Source organism: Asterias amurensis, chromosome 17 (genome assembly GCF_032118995.1).
Source record: "Asterias amurensis chromosome 17, ASM3211899v1".
Taxonomy (NCBI): Eukaryota; Metazoa; Echinodermata; class Asteroidea; order Forcipulatida; family Asteriidae; genus Asterias; species Asterias amurensis.
Genome location: NC_092664.1, coordinates 9,044,222 through 9,052,406, shown reverse-complemented (window position 1 = coordinate 9,052,406; position 8,185 = coordinate 9,044,222). Strand labels below are relative to the sequence as shown.

Below are 8,185 nucleotides of genomic sequence, written 5' to 3'. Positions count from 1 at the left end.
GGCAAAATTTGTTGCATTTTCAGGCAAAGTTTGATAGCTACACAAGGCCTTGTTGCATTTTAGAGCAAAACTTGTTGAAATTTAGTGCAAAATTTGACAGTGCACAATTTGACAGTGCACAATGCCTATACCCTTGCTGCATTTTAGGGCAGAATGTGTTCCATGTTCACACAAAATCTGATAGGTACATGTACACAAGGTTAGGACCTGGGGTGGATTTCACAAAGGTAGTCCTAACTTAGGACTAGTCCTAGGCAATGCTATGAGATAGGACCAGTCCTAAGTTAGGATGAGTTACTGGTCCTAACTTAGGACCAGTCCTGTCGCTTAGCATTGCCTAGGACTAGTCCTAATTTAGGACTACCTTTGTGAAATCCACCCCTGGTTTCATTTTTGGGCCAAACTTGTTGCATTTTAGGCAAAGTTTGACAGGTGCACAAGGCTACAGCCATTGTAGGGCAAAATGTGATTTTCGGGGAACATTTTGTAGGTACATTTTATAGGCTTACACAAGTCTTAAGCCTTGTTGCATTTTAGGGCAACATCTGGTTGCATTTTGGGCCACATTTGTTGCATATTGTGTTTGGAAAAAAAGTTGTTGCATTTTAGGCCAAAATTTGATAGGTACACAAGGCTATATTTACTCAAGGGAAGCTGCCTTAATAATGCTGTACACAATTTTCTTTTCACTTTCAGCTGACATGGATAATCTTGGTAGTTTGCTCTCACAGTCAAGATGTCATAACTAATTGAAGATCCAGGCAGTTGGGTGAAGAGGTATGGCATAGGGAGAGGATGCCATGAGACAGTGATAATGGTGAGTTACAAACTAATAAAATATTCTCTCATGGTGAAATCTTTGCATTTTAGGGTACCATTTTCGGGCAAAATTTGTTGCATCTAAGGGCGAAATTTGATAGGTACACAAGTCTACTAAAGGCTATAGCCTTGTTGCGTTTTCAGGCAAAATGTGATAGGAAAAAAGGCTATGGCTTGTTGCATCTTAGGGACAAATTTGATGCATTTCAGGCAAAACTTGATAGGTACACAAGGCTATGGCCACTGTGGCCTTGTTGAAATTTAGGGCAATATTTGATAGTTACAAGGCTTTGTTACAATTAAGGGCAAAACTTGTTGCATTAGGTCAAAATTTTACACAAAATTTGATAGGTACACAAGGCTTGTTGCTTTTTAGTCTGTGATAGCCTTGTTGCATTTTTGGGCAAAATTTGTTGCAATTTAGGGCGAAATTTAATAGGTACAGAAGGCTGCAGCCTCATGCATTTTAATGCAAAATGTTTTTGCATTTTCAGGCAAAATTTGATAGGTATACAAGGCTTTCACCTTGTTGCATTTTATGACAAATGTTGTAGCATTTTAGGGCAAAATTTGATAGGTACTGCATTTTAGGGCAACATTTTAAGGAACATTACATAATTGTTTTTTGCTAACAAAACAGTTGCTGGCAGTGTAAGCACTTTATGTAATCCACCCTATACATTAACTGACAATCCTGTTGAAGTTTGAGATCGATCGGCCATGAAAATCACGAGAGAATAGCAAAAAAACGATTACAAATTTTGCACATCATCGATGCCCAAACAAAAATGAATAAAACGCTCACTGAGCAATAAACTCAAAACGCGAAATTAGATTATTTATTTCTCATCAAATGTGACATTTTAGACAGAAATATTTCAAGGGATTTTTTCTACTGTCATAATCATAAGACCGTGTAAGTTTTATGTAAATCTGTGATCATCACGATTTCTGTTTCTTACCAATTCTGTTACGTTCTTTTTATGCATTTTAGGGTCAAAATTTATAGCATTATCAGGCCAAATTTGATAGGTTCACAAGGCCTTGTTACATTTTTTGGGGCACAATTTGTGGCATTTTAGGGCAAACTTGATAGAAACACAAGGCTAGACCCTGGTTGCATTTTGAGGCAAAATCTGATAGGTACAAAAGGCTTTAATTTAAGCTTTGTTGAAATTTAGTACAAAAATTGATAGGTGCACAATGCCTATTCCTTTGTTGATTTTAGGGCAAAGTTTGTTGCGTTTTAGGGCAAAGTTTGTTGCATTTTAGGGCAACATGTGTTAGGTTCACACCATCATTTTAGAGCAAAGTTTGTTGCATTTTCAGGCAGAATTTGATAGGTTCACAAGGCTATGGCCTTGTTGAAATTTAAGGCAACATTTGTTAGGTACACAAGGCTGTACTCAAGGGAAGCTGCCTCAATAATGCTGTACACAATTTTCTTTTTACTTTCAGCTGACAGGGATAATCTTGGTAGTCTGCTCTCACAGTCAAGATGTCATAACTAATTGAAGGTCCAGACAGTTGGGTAATGATGTCTGACACAGGGAGAGGACGCTATGAGACATGATAATGGTGAGTAACAAACTAATAAAATTTTCTTTTGGGTGAAATTTGTTGCATTTAAGGGGGCATTTCAGAGCAAATTTCTTGCATCTTGGGGCGAAATTTGATAGGTACACCAGGCTTCAGCCTTGTTGCATTTTAGGAAGAAATATGTTGCGTTTTCAGGCAAAATTTGATAGGTACAGAAGGCTATAGCCTTGTTGCATTTGAAGCTAAACAAGTTTTGCATTTTAGGGTGAAACTTGATAAGTACACAGGGCTAAAGCCTTGTTGCATTTTAGGGCAAAATTGTTGCATTTACAGGCAAACTTTGATAGATACAAAAGGCTTAAGCCTTGTTGCATTTTAGGGCAAAATTTGTTGAAATTAAGTGCAAAATTTGGTAGGTGCACAATGCCTATACCCTTGTTGCATCTTAGGGCAAAGTTTGATAGGTATACAAGACTATAGCCTTGTTGCCATTTAGGGAAAAAAGTGTTGCATTTTCAGGCAAAGTTTGATAGATGCACAATGCTTCAGCTTTGTTGCATCTTAGGGCAATGTTTGATAGGCATACAAGACTATAGCCTTGTTGCCATTTAGGGAAAAAGGTGTTGCATTTTCAGGCAAAACTTGATTTTGGGGCGAAATTTGTTGCATTTTCAGAGAAATTTTAAAGGTACACAAGGCTTAATTTGTTGCATTTTAGGGCAAAGTTTGATAGATACTCAAGGATAAGCCCTGGTTGCATTTTTGGGCAACATTTGTTGCATTTTCAGGCACAACTTGATAGGTACACAAGGATTAAGCCTTGGTGCATTTTAGGGCAAAATTAGTTGCATTTGATGACAAAATTTGATAGGTGCACAATGCTTCAGCCTTTTTGCACTGTATGACAAAATTTAATGCATTTTCATGAATCATTTAACCCAAGGAACTCATCCTACTAATTTCATTGTGATGGTATGCCATGTAATGATGCATTTGAGTGGAGAAAACCAACTTAACGTATGTTTCCCCCTTTGACCTTTGACCTATTTGTGTGGAAAGGGTTAATCGAGTATACAGATATGTTTTTTTAGATTCTCGGGGTCAGGTTCCTATTCACCTCTAACACAATTTTTGTCCTAAAAATGAGTAGTTTTTGAGATAATTTACCTCAAAGTTTGATAATTACTGCCTTATGCAAATTAGGCCATTTCTGAGTTGAAACTCTTGTCCCCTTTTGGATATGTCATCAATAACCACCCAATAAACAGGAATCAACATTAAAACACATTTTTGCAATTTGTGTGACTCAAAAGTTCAAATCTGGTCATCTAATACTCAAGGGAAGGTGCCTCAATAATGATGTACACAATTTCCTTTTTACTTTCAGCTGAAAGGGATAATCTTGGTAGTCCGCTCTCACAGTCAAGATGTCATAACTAATTCAATATCCAGACAGTTGGTTGATGAGGTATGACACAGGGAGAGGATGCCATGAGACATGATAATGGTGAGTTAAAAAATAAAATGTTCTTTTAGGGTGAAATTTGTTGCATTTTAGGGTAGCATTTTAGGGGAAAATTTGTTGCATCTTAGGGCGAAATTTGATAGGTACACAAGGCTACAGAAGGCTATAGCCTTGTTGCATTTTAGGGCAAAATGTGTTGCATCTTAGGGCGAAATTTAAGAGATATGCAAGACTATTACCTTGTTGCCCTTTAGGGAAAAGTTTGTTGCATTTACAGGCAAACTTCGATAGATACAAAAAAAGGCTTAAGCCTTGTTGCATTTTAGGGCAAAATTTGTTGAAATTTAGTGCAACATTTGGTAGGTTAAAAATGCCTATACCCTTGTTGCATTTTAGGGTGAAATTTATTTCATTTTAGGGCGAAATTTGATATGTACACAAGGCTTTTAGTTTTGTTGCATCTTAGGGCAAAGTTTGATAGGTATACAAGACTATAGCCTTTTTGCCAATTAGGGAAAAATGTGTTGCATTTTCAGGCAGAGTTTAAAAGGTGCACAAATCTTCAGCCTTTTTGCATTGTATGGCAAAATTTAATGCAACTTCAGGCAACATTTTACAGGTACTCAAGGCTTACACAAGGCTTTAGACTTGTTGCATTTTAGGGCAAAATTTGTTGACATATTGTACAACATTTGATAGGTGCACAATGCCTATACCCTTGTTGCATTTTAAGGCAAAATTTATTGCATTTGAAGGCAGAATGTGTTGCATTTTAGGGCGAATTTGATAGGCACACACGGCTAAGGCAAGGTTACATTTTAGGGACAAATTTGTTTCATTTTCAGGCCAAATTTGTTAGGTACACAAGGATATGGCCTTGGTGAAACTTAAGGCTTAATTTGTTAGGTACACAAGGCTTGTTACATTTTAAGGCAACATTTGTTAGGTAAAGAAGGCTATACTCAAGGGAAGCTGCCTCAATAATGATGTACACAAATTCCTTTTAACTTTCAGCTGACAGGGATAATTTTGGTAGAGCACTCTCTCAGTCAAGATGTCATAACTAATTGAAGATCCAGACAGCTGGGTGAAGATGTCTGACACAGGGAGAGGATGCCATGAGACATGATAATGGTGAGTGAGAACTAATAAAATGTTCTTTTAGGGTGAAATTTGTTGCATTTTAGGGTGAAATTTGATAGGTACACAAGGCTTAAGCCTTGTTGCATTTTAGGGCAAAGTGTTATTGCATTTTCAGGCAAAATTTGACAGGTATACAATGCCTTGTTGCATTTTAGGCCAAAATTTGCTGATTTTAGGTAAAACTTGATAGGTACACAAGGCTTTATGTTGCATTTTAGGGGAAAAAATGATTGCATTTTAGGTCAAATTTGTTGCATTATTTTGCAAATTTACAAGCCTTATACAAGCCTTTCACCTTCTTGCATTTTATGGCAAATGTTGTAGCATTCAAGGGCAAAGTTTGATAGGTATACGAGGCTTTAGCCTTGTTGCATTATAGGGCAAAATTGAATGCATTTTAGGGTCAAATTTATAGCATTTTCTGGCCAAATTTGATAGGTACACAATGCTATGGCCTTGTTGAAACTTAGGGCAACATTTGTTAGGTACACAAGGCCTAATTGTTACATTTTGGGGCAAATCTTGGGGCATTTCAGGCCAAAACTTGATAGAAACATAAGGCTAGACCCTGGTTGCATTTTCATGCAAAATTTGTTGAAATTAAGTACACAAATTGATAGGTGCACAATGCCTATACCCTTGTTGCATTTTAGGGCAAAGTTTGTTACATTTACAGGCAACATTTGATAGGTACAGAAGGGGAGGCCCTGGTTTTGTTTTGGGGCAAAATGTGTTGCATTTTCAGACAAAATTGTATATGTACACAAGGCTAAAGCCTTGTTTTATTTTAGGGAAAAATTTGTTGAAATTAAGTATTTGATAGGTGACAATGCCTTTACCCTTGTTGCATTTTAGGGGAAAATGTATTGCGTTTTAGGGTAAATTTTCTATGTACACAAGGTTAAGACCGTGTTACATTTTAGGGCAAAATTTGTTGCATTTTAGGGCAACATTTGTTAGGTATAGAAGGCTATACTCAAGGGAAGCTGCCTTAATAATGATGTACACAAATTCCTTTTTACTTTCAGCTGACAGGGATAATCTTGGTAGTCTGCTCTCACAGTCAAGATGTCATAACTAATTGAAGATCCAGACAGTTGGGTGGTGAGGTATGACACAGGGAGAGGATGCCATGAGACATGAAAATGGTGAGTTACAAACTAATAAAATGTTCTTTTAGGGTGAAATTTGCTGCACTTAAAGGGGGCATTTCAGAGCAAATTTGTTACATCTTGAGGCGAAATTTGATATGTACACAAGGCTTTAGCCTTGTTGCATCTAAGGGCAAAGTTTGATAGGTATACAATAGCCTTGTTGCCATTTAGGGAAAACAAATTCTGCATTTTCGGGCAAAATTTGATAGGTACACGGACGGGCTTGTAGCATTTTAGGGTGAAATTTGTTGCAATTTCAGGCAACGTTTGACAGGTGCACAATGTAATCAGCTCTTTTGCATTCTATGGCAAAATTTAATGCATTTTCAGGCAATATTTGATAGTGATTGTGCACAATGCCTATACCCTTGTTGCATTTTAAGGCAAAAATTGTATTTTAAGGAGAATTTGATAGGCACACACGGCTAAGGCCATGTTACATTTTAGGGACAAATTTGTTGCATTTTCAGGCAAAATTTGTTAGGTACACAAGGCTAGGCTATGGCCTTGGTGAAATTAAAGGCAACATTTGTTAGATACAGAAGGCTATACTCAAGGGAAGATGCCTCAATAATGATGTACATAATTTCCTTGTTACTTTAAGCTGAAAGGGGTAATCTTGGTAGTCTGCTCTCACAGTCAAGATGTCATAACTATTTGAAGATCCAGACAGTTGGGTGATGAGGCACGACACAGGGAGAGGACGCTATGAGACATGATTATGGTGAGTTACAAACTAATAAAATATTCTTTTAGGGTGAAAGGTACATACAAGGCTAGGCTTTATGCATTTTGGAGGCAAAATTTGTTTCATTTAAGGGTGGCATTTTAGGGCAAATTTTTGTGAAATTTTCAGGCAATATTCGATAGGTATACAATGCTAAAAAAGTCTTGTTGCATTTTTGGAAAAATATTGATGCATTTTAGGGCGATATTTGACAGGTAAACAAAGCATTTAGCCTTGTGGCATTTTATGGCTGAATTTGTGGCATTTTAAGGCAAAATTTGATAGGTACACAAGGCTGAAACCTTGTCGCATTTTAGGGCAAAATTTGTTGCATTTTAGGACGAAATTTGAAAGGCACACAAGGGTTTAGCCTTGTTGCATTTTGGAGCAAAATTTGTTGCATTTTACGGCAAAATTTGTTGCATTTTCAGGACAAATTTGAAAGGTACGCAAGGAAGGCTATGGCCTTGTTGAAAATTAAACCAACATATGTTAGGTTCACAATGCCTTGTTACATTTTAGGGCCACATTTGTTGCATTTTCACGCAAAATTTGATAGGTACACAAGGCTACAGTCTTGTTTGAAATTTATGGCAATATTTGTTGGGTACACAAGGCTTAAGCCATGATGCATTTTTGGGAAAGATTTGTTAAAAATTTGTTGAACCTTTGATAGGTGCACACGTCTATACCATTGTGTTAGGTACACAAGACCTTGTTACATTTTGGGAAAAAGTTGCATTTTTCAGGCAGAACTTGATAGGTACACAAGGCTAAAGCCTTGTTGCATTTTCAGGCAAAATTTAGGGAAAAACTTGTCGCACTTTAGAGCGAAGTTTGATAGGTACAAAAAGCTATATTTAATCAAGAGAAGCTGCCTTAATAATGCTGTACACAACTCTTTTCACTTTCAGCTCAGCTGACAGGGATAATCTTGGTAGAGCGCTCTCACAGTCAAGATGTCATAACTTATTCAATATCCAGACAGTTGGGTGATGAGGCCTGCCATGAGACATGATTATGGTGAGTTACAAACCAATAAAATATTCTTTTAGGGTGAAATTTGATAGGTACACAAGGCTTAATGCAGTTCAGGGCAAAATTTGTGGAATTTTCAGGCAAAAGTTGATAGGAACACGAGGCTAAATGCCTTGTTGCATTTTAGGGCAAAATCTGTTGCATTTAGGGCAACCTTTTGTAGGTACACGAGGCCTTGTTTCGTTTTAGGGCAACATTTGTTGCATTTTGTGGCAACAATATTGTTGCATTTTAAGGCAAAATTTGAAAGTAACACAAGGCTAAGGCCTTGTTGAAAATTAAACCAACATTTCTTAGGTT

The 8,185-nt window shown here is 37.1% G+C and overlaps 1 long non-coding RNA gene across 1 annotated transcript; it reads left to right on the top strand.

Moving 5' to 3' along the window:
* Positions 1–4,845: 4,845 nt before the first annotated feature.
* LOC139949926 (uncharacterized) lies at positions 4,846–7,874 on the top strand. The gene is made up of 4 exons (XR_011787594.1): positions 4,846–4,957; positions 5,995–6,114; positions 6,725–6,844; positions 7,762–7,874. It is a non-coding gene; the product is annotated as an uncharacterized lncRNA (long non-coding RNA).
* The last annotated feature ends 311 nt before the right edge of the window (positions 7,875–8,185 follow it).